The sequence below is a fragment of the Aptenodytes patagonicus genome, chromosome 2 (genome assembly GCF_965638725.1).
Source record: "Aptenodytes patagonicus chromosome 2, bAptPat1.pri.cur, whole genome shotgun sequence".
Lineage (NCBI taxonomy): Eukaryota > Metazoa > Chordata > Aves > Sphenisciformes > Spheniscidae > Aptenodytes > Aptenodytes patagonicus.
This window is the reverse complement of record NC_134950.1, coordinates 34,182,737-34,201,377: the sequence shown is the minus strand read 5'-3', so window position 1 is coordinate 34,201,377 and position 18,641 is coordinate 34,182,737. Positions and strand designations below refer to the sequence as shown.

Below are 18,641 nucleotides of genomic sequence, written 5' to 3'. Positions count from 1 at the left end.
AAACACTAAAGAAGAATTTTCTAGCATCTGTTAGATCCTTCCACCCTCTCCTTGATAAGCTTATTCCACATACTTTTTTTGATGCAGTGATTAGAGGTGGTTAAATTATTATATTTATTCCAGAACTCAGCAGTCAAATGGTTTCTCGATTTATCACTGCATTTTCAATTGTCAGTTATTTACTTTAATTTTTAATAAATCACTGATTAATATTATTTTCTCATTGCGTGCAGGAATGAGTACAACTGGGAAAGTAAAACGAAAGTCAGGATTATCATAATTTATTGTTAATTAAAATTATGAAAATCATAAGATATCATTTTGCTCTATAAAAGGCATAGCGGATTTTTTTTTTTATTTAGAAAAGAATGTAAAAATGGTGATATCAAAGTCTTTTTGCTAATGTTTTTGAAAGATGTATCAGTTTGTGTACTGCATACACACATGCTTTTGTATGTCTTTCATTCAGATTTGTATCAACCTGACAGATGCAAAAGCAGAAAAAGACAAAAAAACCCTAGTATGAACTTCATGCAAATAGAGTTACAGCAAGTGTTTTATATTACAGTTATATAAGGAAGTGTGACATTTTATAAAAGAAAACTTAGAAGATATGAAGTTCCTCTGAGCGCATCTTTATCATTTAAAAAGCCCATTCGTTTTCTGTTGTTAGATTATAGTTTGAATTCAAAGGAGTAATTCTCCAAAGAAAGCATCAGGCTTATTTGTTCAATTCTATATCAAGATTACAATGAATGTAAATACTAAAATGAAATAATAGCTGAAGGAGTCTGCCCATCTCCAGGTTGTTGTTTTTTTTTTTACTATTTTCTACAATAGCTCACCTTTATATATTAATATAATTAAAATAAGAATGTCAGCTCCTGCTTTGGGCCTAACTTGGCCTTTATAAACTAGCTTGACTTTTGGAATTTGTCAGTACGATTAAAAATTAGCTATTAATTTAAAAAAAAAGTTAAATACTTATTTTTTTCTAGGCTGCTGTTTTCATTTTGCTCCTGAAGGTAATCTAAAAGGGATGCTGTTTGGTGTTTGTTTAGGATGCATTTATGAAAAAGAATTGTTTTTTATTCTCACAGCAAACTTCCTTGTAAGCATCTGAAAAATATCAAGAATTTTAAAAAATGAAGTGTATGCTTAAGTCTGTTGCATACAGTTCCATTCATGCTCATACATTACAGAGGTAGTTTAATCACCCATAAGAAATTACTAGCTTCTCTGTTCGTGAAGCATGACATTTCAATTGCACAGCCAATAAAAGAATTACATGAAGAGGGCTGAAATGATTTACTGTATGGAAAGCCACAAGACCAAGGTTACCATGGTGAACTACCTTTCTGTGCATAGAAGGTCAAGTGAGAGTGACCTGTCAGTGGACAACCTTCAGTGCTAACATAGTAATATATTGCACCAACAATGGTTTGTTGATCTGCTTCTTAAATAATTATAAACATTTTAATATCTGATATTTTTTATTTCTGAATTTTTTACGTGTGGACAATAACGAATACAGAAATCTTCATTTTATGCTTCAGTAAGAGTAGTTTAACAGCATTAGATGAACATCTGTGTTTAGCAATTTTTTATGAATTATAATTGTATACAGTAATGTTTCTTAGGGTATGTTCAGAGGTTAAAAAAAGCTTACCAAGGGTTTTCAGATATTTAATCTAGTGTGTATGAGATTCCAGTTGATGCTTTTCATATTTTCTGACTCTGCATTATTGTATATTGCAGAATTCTTCTTTCAGTTCCAATGGGGCTGGAGATGGGGAAGCAGGGAGCATTGCAAATAGTCTGTGTACAAATATTGTCAAAGAAAACATACAATTATAATTAAAATGTTCAGAAAAAAAGTCTGAAAAGCAGGGAGTTTATCTAATGGTTCTCTGCAAAATATTTTGTTGATGCATAAAATGAGAACTATACTAATAAATGTCTCTTGAATTACATATGCTGTAAGAAAATGAAACCCTTTGGGTTATGAATCTTGGATTTAAAGAGGCAGTCATCAAATATTTAAGATGAAAATGCAGTAACACATGCTAGCTGTCATGTGTAAGTTTGGTGAATGTTATGACAAGGTTTTTAAAACATTCATAGTCAGAGTATTTTTATAAAAATGTTCATTAATTCAAACAGACATTCATATCTGGCAACCTGCATTACAATCGAGATTTCTAGATGCATGAGAAATCTTTGTAAAGCCAAGAAAATATGGGTGAAATATATAGCAATCATGTTTAAATTATACATTATAAGGCATACCTATCGGTATGTTGTCATATTATGCATTAAATTTAGTGCATAAATCAGGTTGTTATAATTCTGATGTCGCCAAAAGGCACAAAATATGACAAACAGGACTAGGCATGTAGATATTATCATACCCAATAATTCAATGAGCATTTGTTTTATGTAAATTAACTCCTGTTAATAAAAATTACACTCATTTATTACACCACTTCCATGTGATAATTAAAAAAATGTCCTTTTTCTCAAAAATCGTTACAAAATGTGAATAATGCATTTGTTTAATATCTTTATAAACAAGATCTTACCATCAGATTAGTTCTGGAAATGAAAGCGTTATTGATTTCTGTAATAATTTCATAATACTGTTACATTGCAGTGCTGAAACTGCTAATCTCGTTTTTGTGGAGAACTCTATGCATTTAAAGCAGTGCTTGAACTCTCACATACAGCATATAAACAATATTAATTTGATACAGGCTGCTATTGTTGAATCTGCAGAAAAAGTACCTTTCAAAATATGGAGAATAAAAGAGAAAGATACTTTTAACTGTAGCTTTTAACATAATGAACACAACTATCTATTAAAACAGTGTTGCAATAGAGTGGGGTTTTTTCAATACATTCGGGCATATTGGGTGGTAATATACCAAAATTTCAATATGGTTTTGATTTTCTTAATTTATAATTGAAAAATATACCAACCTGAGAAAAGTTTAGAGCTGTATTCTTAATAAATTCCTGAAGCGTCTATGATTATGGGGGATCTCTAATAGAGGATACAATAGATCACCTGACCTTGTGTCTACTTTGCAAAAAAAAGAAAAAGAAAAAAAAGAAAAAGATTGGAATTGGATTATCTTTTTCTCTCTCTCTTCCCCCCCCTCCCCCCCTTTTTAATAATTAGTAGGTGAAGGCTTTCTTAAGACATTAGTTTGCTGATATTGCCAGAACAACAAAAGACAGAAGTGAATATGTGTGTGGGAAAAGATTCAAGGCAAGATCTACCTCCTGCTAAGGAAATTACTCAGAGATGAAAACATTTGTCTAAGTGCTACTAATAGAGTTAGCGAGCCAAATCATGGCGAACCTGTGGACATCTTGATAAGACACAGCACACAAGGAAGGTGAAATTCTTGAACCTAACCTGCTTCCACCCTTCATCACTAGACCCAGCAAGCCTCTTGGCAGGAAATAAAAGACTTCTTATCTTCTGTTCTTTATTAAAAGTAGCTAAATAAGTACTTTTAAGGTACCAGGTTTAGCTGAAGTTGAGTATGCTGCTGTGAATGGTGGTCCCAACTGAGCATCATGTCAGAGCACTTCTATTCAGTTGATTGTTAGTGGCAGGCTGCTAGAGCCACCACTTAGCTCTGTAAAGTGGCAGAAATCAAAGAATGCCTTGTTGCTGTGCACAGAGAAACGGCAAATGATCCTGAAGTGCATTTTCCAGCTCCCCTGGAATGTTATGGGAGCAAACATTGAAAACTACGGGGCATGTACTCACTGGTGAAAACGCTGCCATTTGCTTGCAGGACACATCACACAAAGTTCTTGTACTTTATAAAGGAGAGCCCATTAGACTGCCAGTTGTACGCCGGCCAGGTCATGATATTACTGGGACTGCTGTCAGATTACCAAATGATTGACAAGCAATATTAGGTTTGGAATGGTGCATTGGGACTTAAAAAACAGAAACTAAAAATACACAAACTAAGAAATGCCAAATTTTTGATCTATCTTGTGGCCACTGGCAACTGATAAAATACGTGGAGTTATATTTCATGATCAGAAAAACATAGGCTAGATGGCATTAGTATTATGTCACAACTACAATGGGAATGAATGTGTAAAATGTGGAAATCCCTCTGATAGTCATAAATGCATAGGTTACATCTGTTGTTTACCCAAGATTGAATTAAAGAGAAATTTGTAATAGGTTTTTAAAGAGAAAATTGAAAATTCACCAGAGAAAATGAGCACAATAAAGCAGGCGTAGTGAACCTTCAGAAAGTTAACCCATGTTTTAATGTTTTAGAATATTAAGATTTTTAATTTTTGTCTCTGTTTTCAGGCTCCTTTTCTTACCGAAGGTATTTGACATTTACACTGGCTACTTCAGGCATCTAAGTAGGTCCTGGAAATCTTCTGGAGATATTCTCATTTATTCATTCAATATATAACAGGACTTTTCTCCTGTCTTTGTTTCTTTGAACTGCACCTTCCCAAGATATTTAAATAGTCCATCCAATTGACACAAGATTAAGAAAAAAATGGTTTTCTAATCATTGCGGACCAGAGGAGTAAAACAATATTTGAATTCATGCTGAATTTGATTCAGATGTCAGGCTTCCAACTGAAGAACTGAGTATGGCAAAATATATTTATATGTATTAAATTAACAATTAAATTTTGGAATACTTTGTTAGTGAGATTTTGCATTTTGATTCCACTCTCCTTCACTTTAAATTATACAAAATTATTAGAGGTCAGATGAACTATAATGCTAAAAGAACATCAAAGTCACTGAGCACTCTTGTTTTCCTCTTTATACAGCAGTTGTCTAAGTAAGCACTTTAGGTATCTGTATTAAACTGAAAAGGTGGTGATACTAAGTAGATAAGATTTAAGTGATTTTTTTTTTTTTTTGCCACTGAATCATTTAGAAGAATATATGAAGGTGAAGCCTCATGTATTGGAAGGGTATGTTCACTTCGCACCAAAAATTATTGGCAGCAGTGTGATGCATTACAGAGTATCACCTGTAGATTCTCTTTTTGCATTTGGAAGCATCCAAAATACAACTGATAATAGTCAGAACTATATCTGGTTTTATAAAAGAGATTCTCAACCATTAAACGTTTGTTAGGGTATTGAAATGCACCTCAGTCTCCTGTTCCATAAGAGAATTCAGGCCGTATTTCTCTGGAAGGACTGCTGGTTTTGGAACTTATCTTCCTTTTCTACCATTTCTAGGACTTGGCTTCCCTTAAAAGAGTACGAAAAGAATATGGCTTTAGTTTAGTTTTTAGGATTTCTTATTGTTTACTTCACAGTTTGACTGTCAATGTATTTACTGGTGGAAGCTGTGATTGTTTTATCTGACAAAATATCTTTTTGTGGATTGCTTTTCTCTAATTAATACTTTGAAACTGTAAATAGCATCTAGGTAGCAGGGGTATATGCACCATATAAATTACAAACTAAATGTGGAGGGATTTTTCTCAGTGAGACTCTTTTTGATAATGTAATTACATTTAATAGTTAAGTGCATACAAACGCTATGTGCTGGTGGAAAAGAAACAAAACAGAGCAACGGGCAGTACACTTTGTTCAGCAGGAGAGAGTATAAGCACAAATCAAAGCAAGCAACAAATGTAAAAACATAAGTGAACAAAAATAACATTTTAAACTGGAAATAAATCCTTACTTCTTCTCCTTACAGCTATATAACTAGAATTCATACCCATGTGGAGACAGAAAGGAAGAGAAAGGAGAATCTTTGTACACTAAGGATCACGTGCAATTTATTACAAGTGCTACAGGTATGGCAGATCTCCTGAGTCTCTATCTTTTGAGTTATATATGCAGCATTGAATATGGGAAGAAGATGGTTGCAGCCATTTAATAGTAATATATTTAAAGTAAGATGACATCACCTATATTTAGGGGAAAACGAAACTTGAATATAGTAATACCCTCAAATATTCAAAATGTTTTCATAAGCTATTAAGTAAAACTTTTGGGAAGTGTTAATTTTCTGAAGGCATTTTCTCTCTCATAATCCTTCTGTCTTTTTGTGGTCTATGTGTTTTTCTCTGCAGTTTTTTTTACTACAAATCTGCTGATTTGACACTGTTAGTTCATGTAACAGTAATACGTCATACAGCTTCCAAAGATTTGGCAAAGACTCCTGGATAAGCATTTTCAGGTAAATGTGTATGCACTTTATAAAGTATATTTAGTGGATAGATGCTGCATTCTATAGCAGCGTCTAATACTTACCATAAGGGTCTTTAATTGTGAATGTAATTGTTATTTTCATTATGAGGAAGACACTTTGAAAAAAAAAAAAAGAATGGAAAAAAGTGAAAAAAAAAAGAATGAAAAAAAGAATGGTCCAGATGGAGTTGCTCATTTTGAATTCTCTTCCTTGGAAAACTGCAAGTGCACGTTCATAATTTGACAGTGCTGCACTATGGATTATCTAGTGAAGGCTATTGTACAGTGAGCTCTGCAGCAATCTCATTGACCTCCTTGAAGTCCAAGCATATAATCTCTGTGACACCAACACTGCTGCCAAACTCATGTTTAAGTGGTGCAGCTAACCAAGTTTTTGAAAAAATCTTATTTAGAAATACAGAAAGACATGAACATTGAGTTTTGCAAAAAGTAATTTTATAAATAGCATGTGTTTTGTAATTCCTAAGGTTATAAAGAAAATAGTCAAGCAACAGTGATTCATTTTTTTTTACTGTATAAACAAAACCTTCTTTTAGATATTAATGAATTAATAGTATATTCATATACACCGATGACCTGTATGTGAAGTATTAACTTGATGCAATTTCAAATGCCTAAAAGATTAAGCCTCAGAAATATTTTTCATAGAGAAAGCTTGACTATAACCAAAATAAGAGTAATCTGTGCAATAAATTGTTTAAATACATAAATTAGTTGCATACTTTGGGGGAGGACGCTTGCTTAAGTTGAGAAGACAAAATTCTAGAAAAGTATTTAAATCTAAATATAAACTCAAGGTCTATTTAAATATAGATTTTGCATTTCCAAAGATAACTCTGTTATATACACATAGAGTAGGAATGTATTGTTTTGCTGCCACAGATTTAGTAGGTAGATGAAGGAGCCTGTATCCTTCCAACTCTCCTCCATTAGCACAACCCGGTCATACGACATAATAGTAATATGATGCAAAGGGTCCCTCTGCTTAGGTCCCTGGCTGCAGGAGCTGAATCAGGTAATGACTAAGCTACATACAAGTACCTAATTCCACTTAGAGAACTCTAAGTGCAGCTGACTTTGCTAAAACAGAGATTTTTCTCTCTTCAAAATAAAAGCACCATCTGGATTATAAAACTTAGAGAAAAGCAAACTTCAGATGAAACCAGTTTGAAGCCATAAATTTAGAAAGTAGATTGTGAAATAACAGTAGGGAAGGGGCTTGTCTGTCACGTATGGATGTAAAGGAGAGCTGAGTTTAGAGTAGAAGGAGAAAGGAAGGAAACTGTAACCTGAAGAAAATGGAACTTTACATAGACCCTTGAATGGCTGCAATATATTATATCCCCACTCAAGTACCTTTTCCGCTGTCACTTTCTATCTACTTTGTATACCTTCTTTGTCCAACTTTTCCACACCCACTCACCCTAAATATCAGTTTTCCCTAGGTGTATCTTTTACCTTATAAATTCCCCCTGAATCTCTGTGTTTACATATCTGTCTTTGAGTCTGTGAGTGCCAGTTCTTTTTCTAGCCTTGTCTTCCACATCTTGTTTTATTAGCACTTATTTTGCACCCCAGGTGACCTTGCTTTTCATCACATTTTTTCTACACCAAATGCTTTGGTTGCCCTTAGTGCTCACCTTTATATTCACATTCACAACTCCCCTTGTATTCGTTCATAAAAATGAGGAAAAACAGTCGGTGAAAAGTTCATCAAAAGCAAAGATCAAAATCCCTGGATGTAGTAGAATTGAATTTTTAACGGTTTTATTTATTGACATATTTATTTATTTAGTCAGTTTCATTGTGGGCTTTTTCCATCTTTGTGGACTTTGCCCTTGCCTGCTACAAAAAAAAACATTTTTACTTTCATTCAAAAGTACAAAAGTCCTCATGTTTGTGTCTTATTCTTTTGACTTCTCATTTATCCTTAGGTTTTATGCTATTAATATTGATATTGATAACTTATTGTTATTGATTCATTTCACATCTTTTCCTGGCTTATAAACAGTTTTTTTGAAGTTTAAAGTTAATCAGTAATGGTTCAGGATCCATTTTGTGGACAGGTCCAGTTACAAATATTGAAACCAATATGTAAACTAAGTCCTATTTCATCTCATGTTAGTTAAGCTGGTTTCTGTTTTGGGATTCACTCTTATATTAGCAGCAAAATGCAGACAATAAAAATGTATTAATGAACGGTAGAGGTTGAACTAGGATATGTCTTGTATACTGGAGCTGTTTTCTTTTTCTCTGATATTTGTTTCAATCTGCATATCTGTATATTCAAGAATGTATAGATTTTGGAAAGCACGCCTGGATTTACAGTTCATCTTTTGAATCCATATTTCTTTCTTAGAAAAAGTTTATTTAAATTACATTGGTGGCATTGTGTGCTTAAGCAGTTCAGACATGATTACCCCCAGTGACACGCTTACTGCATTCCCATATACAGAATGACTTTCAGCCTAAGAAACATTTGTAAGACGACTACTACCAAAACCAAAATGATCAATTGTTTTATACTGGTCCAGTTTTCAGCTTCGTTTCTTTCTGCAAGTCAACTGAGGGATATTTCTGCATTACCAGAAGATGCCATTTCAGTTTACATCTTAAACTATACTTTCTCCCCAGATGATGATGTAAAATGAATTGCATTCAGGCAGAGGCTTCTCAAGCACAACTGCTTCATTTAACAGCAGCATATAAGTATTCAACTCCCAATCCCTGGAGTTCTCCCTTTGCTAACAGTTATAGCGTCAGACTTAAACTGGCAAAGTATTCTGGAGAATGCAGTTTTTCTGAGCCAATTAACTTATATTGTGCAATATACAATATAACAGTTTTTTCTGTTTTAGACAAGGCAACCAAGAAACCCAAAGAAATCAGAAAAAGTCTCTTGTCAGCTTCTGAGATAAGAATAAAAAATTAAATTCAGGGTTTCTCTGAGATTTTTGGTAATTTCAAATGGAGCAGGAATTCCTGTCTTCATCTATTTGTCTTCAAGAAGTTTTCTAACAAGCTTATTCACACTTAATCTTTCAAATTCTGTAGAATATACTAGAAAAGGAATAGAAGTTTCCATATTGATGCAAACTTCTGTGAAATTCTACCATTACAGAAATCTTAATGTGAGGACTCAGAACTGATATACTGTGCACTAAATTTTCAAAAAAGAGGAATATAAATTTTTTATTTTATCTGAGTGCTTTCCAGATATTCATGGATACTGTTACACAAGAGCCCTCTCATCTAAGGAAATCTTGTCAGGAATTTATTGATAAGGAAGAAAGGCATAAAAGGATTAATTATATGCTCAAGAAAACCAAGTTTTGTGACAGAAGTGAATTCTGCTTCTCTGCCTTCAGAGGATCAGTGTTTCCTCCTGGACTTGGCTGGATTTGTAATGAGGTGTACCTATGTGATTTTGTAAACTCCTCATTTTGTTCTGTTTCCTGTAAACTCATTTTGTTCTCATTTTCTGTCCTGAGAAGACTCAAGGAAGAACTTAACTATGCTAACTGAAGTAGTTAACTACACCAGTCAGAGATTAGACTTGTACTCTCTGTTTTGAGATAGTAGAAAATAGCTGGAAAGGAGGTGAAGACAGATTAAAAGAAGACATGCACTGGGTCAAGAAAACAGCCTCCCTGAAAACCTGCAAGCTGATGACAGTCATTAATTTTAAAAATATCAATATTTCTTGACATCAGTAATTTTACTTACTATTGTCTGGTCTTGTACAGTATCTCCCTTATGAAAGTGTATTGAGAAAGGATAATTTCACAAATACCTCATAACTTTTCAGTCAGTCTTTCAATTTGGTTGTGTCATGCATGCAGTGGGAATTGCATGGATGGCTGATCATCTTTAAGTTTTTCATATTTTAGAGCTGTTAGAAAAACAGAAAAAAATCGGTGTCACCCATGGGTTTTTATGTTCTGGTGAATTGTATTTTTAGGTTCTGATGGGAAAAAAAGCTAAGCTTAATTATTTCAGATTTTTTTTTTAGAGGTGTCCTGGTTTCAGCTGGGATAGAGTTAATTTTCTTCCTAGTAGCTGGTACAGTGCTGTGTTTTGGATTTAGGATGAGAATAATGTTGATAACACACCGATGTTTTAGATGTTGCTAGGTAGTGCTTACACTGGTCAAGGACTTCTCAGCTTCTCATGCCCTGCCAGCGAGAAGATGGGAGAGGGGGCACAGCCAGGACAGCTGACCCAAACTGGCCAAAGGTGTATTCCATACCATGTGACGTCATGCTCAGTACATAAACTGGGGGAAAGCTGGCCGGGGGGGCCGCTGCTCAGGAACTGGCTGGGCATTGGTCAGCGGGTGGTGAGCAATTGCATTGTGCATCACTTATTTTGTATATTCTTTTATCATCATTATTATTATTATTATTATTATTATTATTTTCCCTTCCTTTGCTGTCTTATTAAACTGTCTTTACCTCAACCCATGCATTTTACTTTTTTTTTTCCCCGATTCTCTCCCCCATCCCACTGGGGTGGCGAGTGAGCGAACGGCTGTGTGGTGTTAAGCTGCCTGCCGGGTTAAACCACAAGAGGAATCCCAGAGTATAACAATGAACAAACAGGCAATGCATTTTATGTACTTCTCTTTAGGACTTAGTTATGCCACCTGTTTTATTCACTGTCGTGCAAGAAGGTCATGTGCCTTCAGTAAGTGGGCATACCCCAGGCTATGCTATTTCCTTGTTGATTGTATGTGATATAATATCAGTTCAGTGCTTGATATTTTTCCAACTTATAGAGACCAGCATGAAATACAGGCATCTTACGCTCATTTTAGGCTAGAGAAACGTGTGTAAAGAGAAAGTAACTTTGAAACCTAGCCAATAAAATGTTTCATTCCCAGCTAAGACCATGGTCTTTTCATTTGCAGAGTGGCAGAGAGTCTGCTCTGCTCTTAGGGCAAGAAAATTCAGGAGTAGCCAAAATTCTTTTCATTTGCAGTTGTTTTTTATGTTGTAGCCTTAGTTGTTGATGCTAAATTTCTATCCCATCACTAAAGATTAGAAAACCGCTTTAATTTTTGCATTACCCATTAATGATATGTTCAGGATGTCATGTCACTGTAGACATCTTTCTGTTTTCTGTAAGAAAGGAGACTGCATTATATACTTTACTTCTATTAATGGTGGAGGCCACTGGTGATTCCTGTATTTCTAAACCTTTGGAGCATTTACACCTATACACATCATAAGAGTCTTCTTCAGTGACTGTATTTTGGTACCAGAAGAGAAGGAAGTTAGCAAACCATTTTGGATATAAGAAAGCTAAATCTTTGTATGTTCCAGTTCACGGTCAAGATGTTAAAACTAACCAAAATTTTTTCTATTGAGACTAAAAACTAATAAAGAATAAAAAAATAGAATATAAAAACAGTAAAGAGAAAAGTGAAAGAATAAAGAATATGGAAAAAACCCTATGAAATACTGAAAACTGTTTTATAGCTCTTGGTCTCCAGAATATCTTTTGTCATATATTCAGTTGTTCTCAGCAGGGATCATTATCATTTCAAGGTCTTTCATTTTAGTCTCCTTTTATGCTGTTAGTTTTCAACAAGACGTTAACAATAATTTCCCACAAACACTGACATACAGGTGTCCCTTGATGCCTATCCAAATGAGTGGTCAATAAAGAGATTAACAGAGTAATACTCACTCTACACATTCACACCTCTGTGGAAGGCTAAGGTTCTTTTCAAGCATCTAGGTGTGAAGTTGAATGTTCAAAGTCAAGTTATATGTCTTTACAGATCATAGAGTTTGTTGAAGTGACTGTTGAGTCAATAGTCATTAGAACTTCTTTGCTTGTAGAAATGTTCAATTCTGCCAAATGCAGTTGCTCAATTGACCTCTTGGACAACAATTACAATTACAAGGTGCATCTCCTGCACAAGATAGATGAGAACATAGTCTTCTATGCTAACAATAATAGAAACAAGTTTCTTGCAAATCTGTTCACAGCTCTTCTTTCTTTTTCCTTTTAGGTCCCACAATTTTGAGTCATCTGCCTAAACTGATAACAGTCCCTTCTCACTCAACTCTTTCAACGTCCACTCAAGGTCTGTTTTAATCTACCACTCTTCTATTGATCAGGCTTCTGCTTTTCTCTCATCCTGCAGTTCAGACATTTGTTGAGGAGTATTTTAAAATTATCTACCTTTAGAGACCCTATGGTCCAGTGGGATGTAAAATTAGAACTGTATATATTAATGAGTCTCCTTTTGAAATATTAAGTACCTGTTTATTTCTTCCTCTAGCTATGAAAGCTGTTTTCTTCTTGCCATTACTGGTGCTAAGAGGAGGACAAATTCAACTATATGAAGGATGACCCTTCTTGCATCTGTTTTTCAGAGGGAGAATCTCTCTTCTAATATAGCCAAAATTTCTCTCCTTTTGTCTGCAAGAGTTAAATTAGGCTTCCAGTTTTTCTTCCTGAACTTGAGACCTCTGAAATAAACATTTACCTTTCATACGTTCAAAGTGAAGAACACTGTTGATATTCACAGGTCCACAGATATCAGGAAATTTCCTATGGTGTTCATTTTCCAAATTTAGCCATTTCTACTCAATGGCTGTCCAAATGGATAGTGGCCTGAATTGAGTTTTGCTATGAAACTGCTGAAATGGATCTCCCTAATAAAATCAGGGCATAATGCACCAGAGGTCAGGCAATATTACTGGCATTGTTGGGAAAATTTTTCTTCATTTTCTGTCATACCATCACCAAATGCAATATTTTGGATTGCTGAGGGCCACTATTGTTCTACAGTTGCTGATTGCTTTAAGTGCTCCAACACTGCTCCACTGGGTAGTTGTTAAAGCATTTTCTTGGATTTATTTAAAGTGTGAATGTACATTTGGACTATCAATAGAAGAAGAGAAGGATAATCTTTGAGATTTTGGGTCAAAAAGAACAAGTTTTGTGGCTGCTTTTCTCTTTTAAAGCTCTTTGGTGTTTCTAGACGTACATTTCTTTAGATGAACAGGAATAGAAATGTTGTTACCTTATATATCTATATGCTGGGCATAAGCAATTGTAGAATATGAATGTGTCCTGTGTGACTAGGAAAAGGAAAAGAAGGCTGTTGTCATGTAACAAAGTGTAAGTGCAAGCTGTATGTTAGTGTGCATATGGACATTTGAAGAGCTCTCATTTCTTGAAGTACTGCTCTTATTGCTGATGAGGCTCATCATTTTTTGGCTAAGTTATCTTCAAGTATAATATGTGCCTCTGGATTCTGAGAATTATGTTATGAGGAAGGTTTGCACATGTTGAGTTACGCACACGCACTTGTTGCACCTGAACAGTCAGCATGGGCATCATGATTGACTAATCTGATTGCCTTCTATGTTGGAATGATTGGTTACGTGGGCCAGAGTGAGCCTGTAATGTAATGTAACTCAACTTTAGCAAGACTTTTAACATCCTTTTCAACTGTATTTTTATTTATAAGCTGAGATGAATGTGTTAGATGAATGGGTTGGTAGATGGATTGAAAAATGAGCTGGCGTTTGGACTCAGAGGTTAGTAATTAATGGCTCAGCTTCCAGATGACAACCAGTCAATACCGCAGCCTTTCTTATTCAGTTATTTTCATCAATGATCAGGAAGACAAGATAGAATGGACCCTCAGCAAATTTGCACATGAGGCTAAATTGGGAAGGGAAGGTTAAGTGAGATGCTGGACAGAAAAACGTTGAGAAACTTAGAGGCTGGACCAACAGAAACTTAATAAAGTTTAAAAAGAGAAGTGCAAAGTCCTGCACTTCAGACAGAATAACCAAGTGCATCAGTACAGCCTGCAAACTAATTGACTTAGTAGCAGCTTGTCGTGGTTTAACCTCAGTCGGCAATTGAGCACCACGCAGCCGCTCGCTCACTCCCCCCCAGTGGGATGGGAGAGAGAATCGGAAGGGTAAAAGTGAGGAAACTCATGGGTTGAGATAAAGACAGTTTAATAGGTAAAGCAAAAGCCGCGCATGCAAGCAAAGCAAAACAAGGAATTCATTCACTACTTCCCATGGGCAGGCAGGTGTTCAGCCACCTCCAGGAAAGCAGGGCTCCATCACGCTTAACGGTTACTTGGGAAGACAAACGCCATCACTCTGAACGTCCCCCCCTTCCTTCTTCTTCCCCCAGCTTTATATACTGAGCATGATGTCACATGGTATGGAATATCCCTTTGGCCAGTTGGGGTCAGCTGTCCTGGCTGTGGCCCCTCCCAGCTTCTTGTGCACCTCCAGCCTTCTCAGTCGGTAGAGCATGGGGAGCTGAAAAGTCCTTGACTAGTGTAAACACTACCTAGCAACAACTAAAACATCGGTGTGTTATCAACATTGTTCTCACCCTAAATCCAAAACACAGCACTGTACCAGCTACTAGGAAGGAAATTAACTCTATCCCTGCCGAAACCAGGACACAGCTCTACTGAAAGGAGAGGTTATATTGGACTGCAAGCTGAGTATGTACGGAATGCTATCATCACAAATAAGGCAAACTGGGCTACATTGGAAGGAGTGCGGAGAATATATCAAAGGAAGCTATTATTCCTTTATGCTTCACACTGAGGGGGCTGTACCTGGAGTGTTTTGTTCATATCGGCCTTACAGTTCACGAAGGATGTTGAAAAACTGGAAAGGGTCCAAAAGAGGGCTATCAAGAGTATAACATGGTTAGAGACCTGGAGCACATGATCTTCAACGAGAGATGACTTAGCCTGGTGAAGGAAAGGCTAAAGAGACTTTTAATAGCAGTCAGTGAAATGTGAAGGTAAACTACAAGGATGATGGAGCTTGAACTCTTCTTAGTAGTGGCATTTTGTATATTAAAAGGCAAAAGCTACAAGTTTCAGCTTCAGTGTGGACATTAGAAAAGGTGCTTCATCTGGACGGTCATCGAGCACTGGAAGAGTTTATGAAGCTGGGTGATGGAATCTCCATCCTTGGGATTTTTTGAAACTTGTCTAGACAAAGCCAAAGCTGACCCAATCTAGTACTGGTTGTGGTCCTACTTTGAGTGAGATGTTCAACTGGGTGACCTCTAGACATCCCTTGTAATCAACATTTCTATGATTCTATGCCTTGTACTACTGGATACTTGCATACTTCAGTTGTCCTTGTACTCCAGATTGGGTGAAAAAATGCAGTCAGGGACTGTGACCACTGTGTTTATTACACATGTACACATGATAGTAAAGGAATTCAATGATTAATTAAATATTTCCTTTTCTTCCCATGAGCATCGGAAGATTTACATATGGAGACAAGAAAAACTTTACTGTCATAATCCCTAAACAGTAGCAAGAAACATGTTTCATTATCTCCATTCCCTGGGATTCCTAATAATGTTTGTATAAATTAAAAACTGTTAATACCAGAACACTGTAATTGATTAGCTTCTGTATGTTTACAGCTCTCTTTAATTGCTTAAAAATGCCATTTGTCAGCTTCATGTTCTATTGACAATGTTATCGATTTATCTGATTTGGGCTTTGTCTTGTCTCTCGTACATAAAACTCACATATGCAGTTCAAATGGGAAATGACTCTATTGATTTCCTTAACTTGAGCCCAAATGCTAAAGATTTTTGGATAAGCTTTCTCATTACTTAAGCCAAAATCAATAAGAGAGAGCATCTTTTAATGAAAGAGCAGTTTGAGCAACGTACTTCAGAAATGGTGTCCTGTTCATCCTTTGCTTTACAAATCGATCTCCTTGGTTCCTTAAGTGAGGTCCAATTGGTTGACATTGTGGTTTGTCTTTGTGTGTAAACTTGCAGCTTCAGAAAAGAGAAGATGAGCTACAGAGACAGCAGAAGGAAACACTTCCTCTGAGACAGAAAAAGGATGATCTTATTGAGGTACCACACTATATGTTGTAAGTGTGTTCTGTAAAATTCTGTCTTTTTATGGCCATTTTTTAACTATATAATTTATGGGAAAAATAATACGCTTTTCAGTCCTATCTTTGTCTATTATTATTCCTTTGTGTATTGCTATCACACTATTTAAAAATATTACATACTTAAATGATACAAGTAGTTAATCTGGAACTATCACCTTCTTTTATGATTTTTCTGCATAAAAAACTATCACGGACTAGAATCCAATCATATTGCTTTGTTAACCTGTTAATTTGTTCTGGTTTTATTTCAGCTCTAGCCTCAAGAAATTAGATTTAGCAGCTCCAGACTAAGCTGTGTTAAATGAAATCTGAGATAAAAAATGGAGAGCTGAAGTTGAAGAGCTACAGAATGAACTGGGTATATCCAGCTAGTTATATGGGCAGGCCAAATGTTCAGGTACTGTACTAAGATATCATTAACTGCCCTGAACTACATAAATTAAGCTGATTATGCCTTCACTTAATTAACTGAGAATGACCTATTGATGTATAGGCAGAGCAAGATAGAGACTACATGCTGCACTGTACTAAATTTATAGGTTTTCAATTAGTTCTACTATTGACTGAGACTACTTAGAAAAGGAGTTTACTTTTATGTTTTGTAGCAGGTCTTTAAATTAGTAAGTTATTTGAAAATGTTCTGTTTGTATGCTCTTGAATTATTTGAAAAATGATCCAGTGAAAATTGTTTATTCATCTAAATGTATAATTTTTGCCTCATGGCTGATTAACACCTATACAATATATATCTTTGAAACTGCTGTTATGACTTCTTATAAGAATTGATTAATCATCTCCATAATATTAGTCATCTCCAAATTTTAGTTATAATAGTTTTAGAAATTTTCTAATCAAATTATTTGTTTAAAATAATATTTTAAAGAAATGCAAGGATAATCTCCACAAAAAACTGATCATTTTATTATAAACTGAGTTAGATATTTTCTTTCAAAAAAAAGTACATTGGCGGTGATTTTAGTTAAGCTCCATTTGAAAAAGAAGTTTTTACAGTCTTACATACATTACCTGATAGCAATTTACTAAGTGTATTAAATACTCTCAGTAATATATTTACAGATTTTGTTCAAAGGAAAATGTGAATTTGTCTAATGTAATGATTTTTATTACGCAGAACTATGGAGTCAATTAGTATTTAGATACAAACTGACTTCTGCTTTAGACATGCTTTGAAAAAATCACGCAGTTAGAAACCAAAGATAGGAAAAAAATATAGCTGTTAATTAGTAATACTACTGCAAATTTTGGAGAAAAGTAATAAGCTTAAAAATGTTAGCATGTAATAATAGAACTGTTACATCAGTTGATGAATCTTCTGTAATGTTTCTATTTTAAAAGAGATTTATTTCAAACATAAAGAAAGTAATAAAACATCCTACAGATAAGATTGCTTATTAATATACCAAGGAAAATAAAATATCACATACGCTTAAGAAATAGACCCTGACTACTCATGTTTGAGTCCCTGAACAACATTTTCTTTAGCTCATTCTTAAATATAAATTTTTTGGGGTAATGTACCGCTCTACAGGTTCCAATTGTCCAAGATATATTTCTATAACCAAAGTTAATGTAAAACCTGCATTTTTTCAAAAATGGTATACTAAATGGAAGGATGTGTAGGGTCTTATCATCCCCTGGGGCTAGGTTGCTGTCTTTATTCGTGTAGTTCCTTTTAAGCTTGCAAAAAACTTAAAAAATTGTATGTACCTAGATTATAACATGTAACTGTATTTTTTTAAGATTAATTTCCAGCTTTTAAAATGGTAATGATTCTTTGATTTGAGTTTTCATCTTGATGCATGCCTATGATATTCAGTTACCTTATGCCATAGCATTAGTCTGAGGATTTATGGTTAAACCTGCCCTTTGTAATTCAGTGATGACCTTATTAAAATATTTTGTGAGGTTTTCCCAGTCTATATTGAAGATGACTACATTGTCTACATATGCACCACTTACTTTTCCTTCAAATGTGGTCCATAAGCCTTTGGTATGTACTGGTCATACATGGAACACAAAATGCATTGTGGTAAATTGATCTAGGTCCTTGACTTAGGTTCTAACTAACTACAGGTAGACTAGAGTGGCAGCCCCAACATCTGGTGCTCACTGCTGTCCAGCTGCTTTGACTATCACTGACTGACCAAGCCAAGTCTCTGTTTTGTCCCCGTTATTGACACGTGCATTAACATGTGAAACTTGTTATTCTTCTCTATGATAATTTCCATAATTGTTTTGTTGTTACTGATTCATTTATTGTCTTATTGGTAAATGGCTTATGACTTCTACCACTTGCCTAACACCTGTTTGGCCCTTAGTGTTTTACCTGCATTCTCCATCCAGTTAATTTTTATTCGCTTCTTGTACCTCAGATCTTCCCCTCTTAGCCCATCTCTCTCCCTTTATCCTCCCTCTGTTAACATTTGCCCCGGCCTCTGCCTATTT

The 18,641-nt window shown here is 35.1% G+C and overlaps 1 long non-coding RNA gene across 4 annotated transcripts in view; it reads left to right on the top strand.

Annotated features, from left to right (window-relative positions):
• The window catches only part of LOC143156290 (uncharacterized), a 98,479-nt gene that overhangs the window by 71,141 nt on the left and 8,697 nt on the right, over positions 1-18,641 (top strand). For 3 of the 4 annotated variants that reach the window (XR_012994594.1, XR_012994595.1, XR_012994593.1), the window contains exons 4-8: positions 5,720-5,819; positions 6,099-6,205; positions 12,257-12,331; positions 16,051-16,131; positions 16,427-16,572. This is a non-coding gene — a long non-coding RNA (uncharacterized LOC143156290). Of the gene's footprint in view, positions 1-5,719; positions 5,820-6,098; positions 6,206-12,256; positions 12,332-16,050; positions 16,149-16,426; positions 16,573-18,641 lie in introns of all 4 variants that reach the window. The other variant, XR_012994596.1, reaches the window with a different exon arrangement.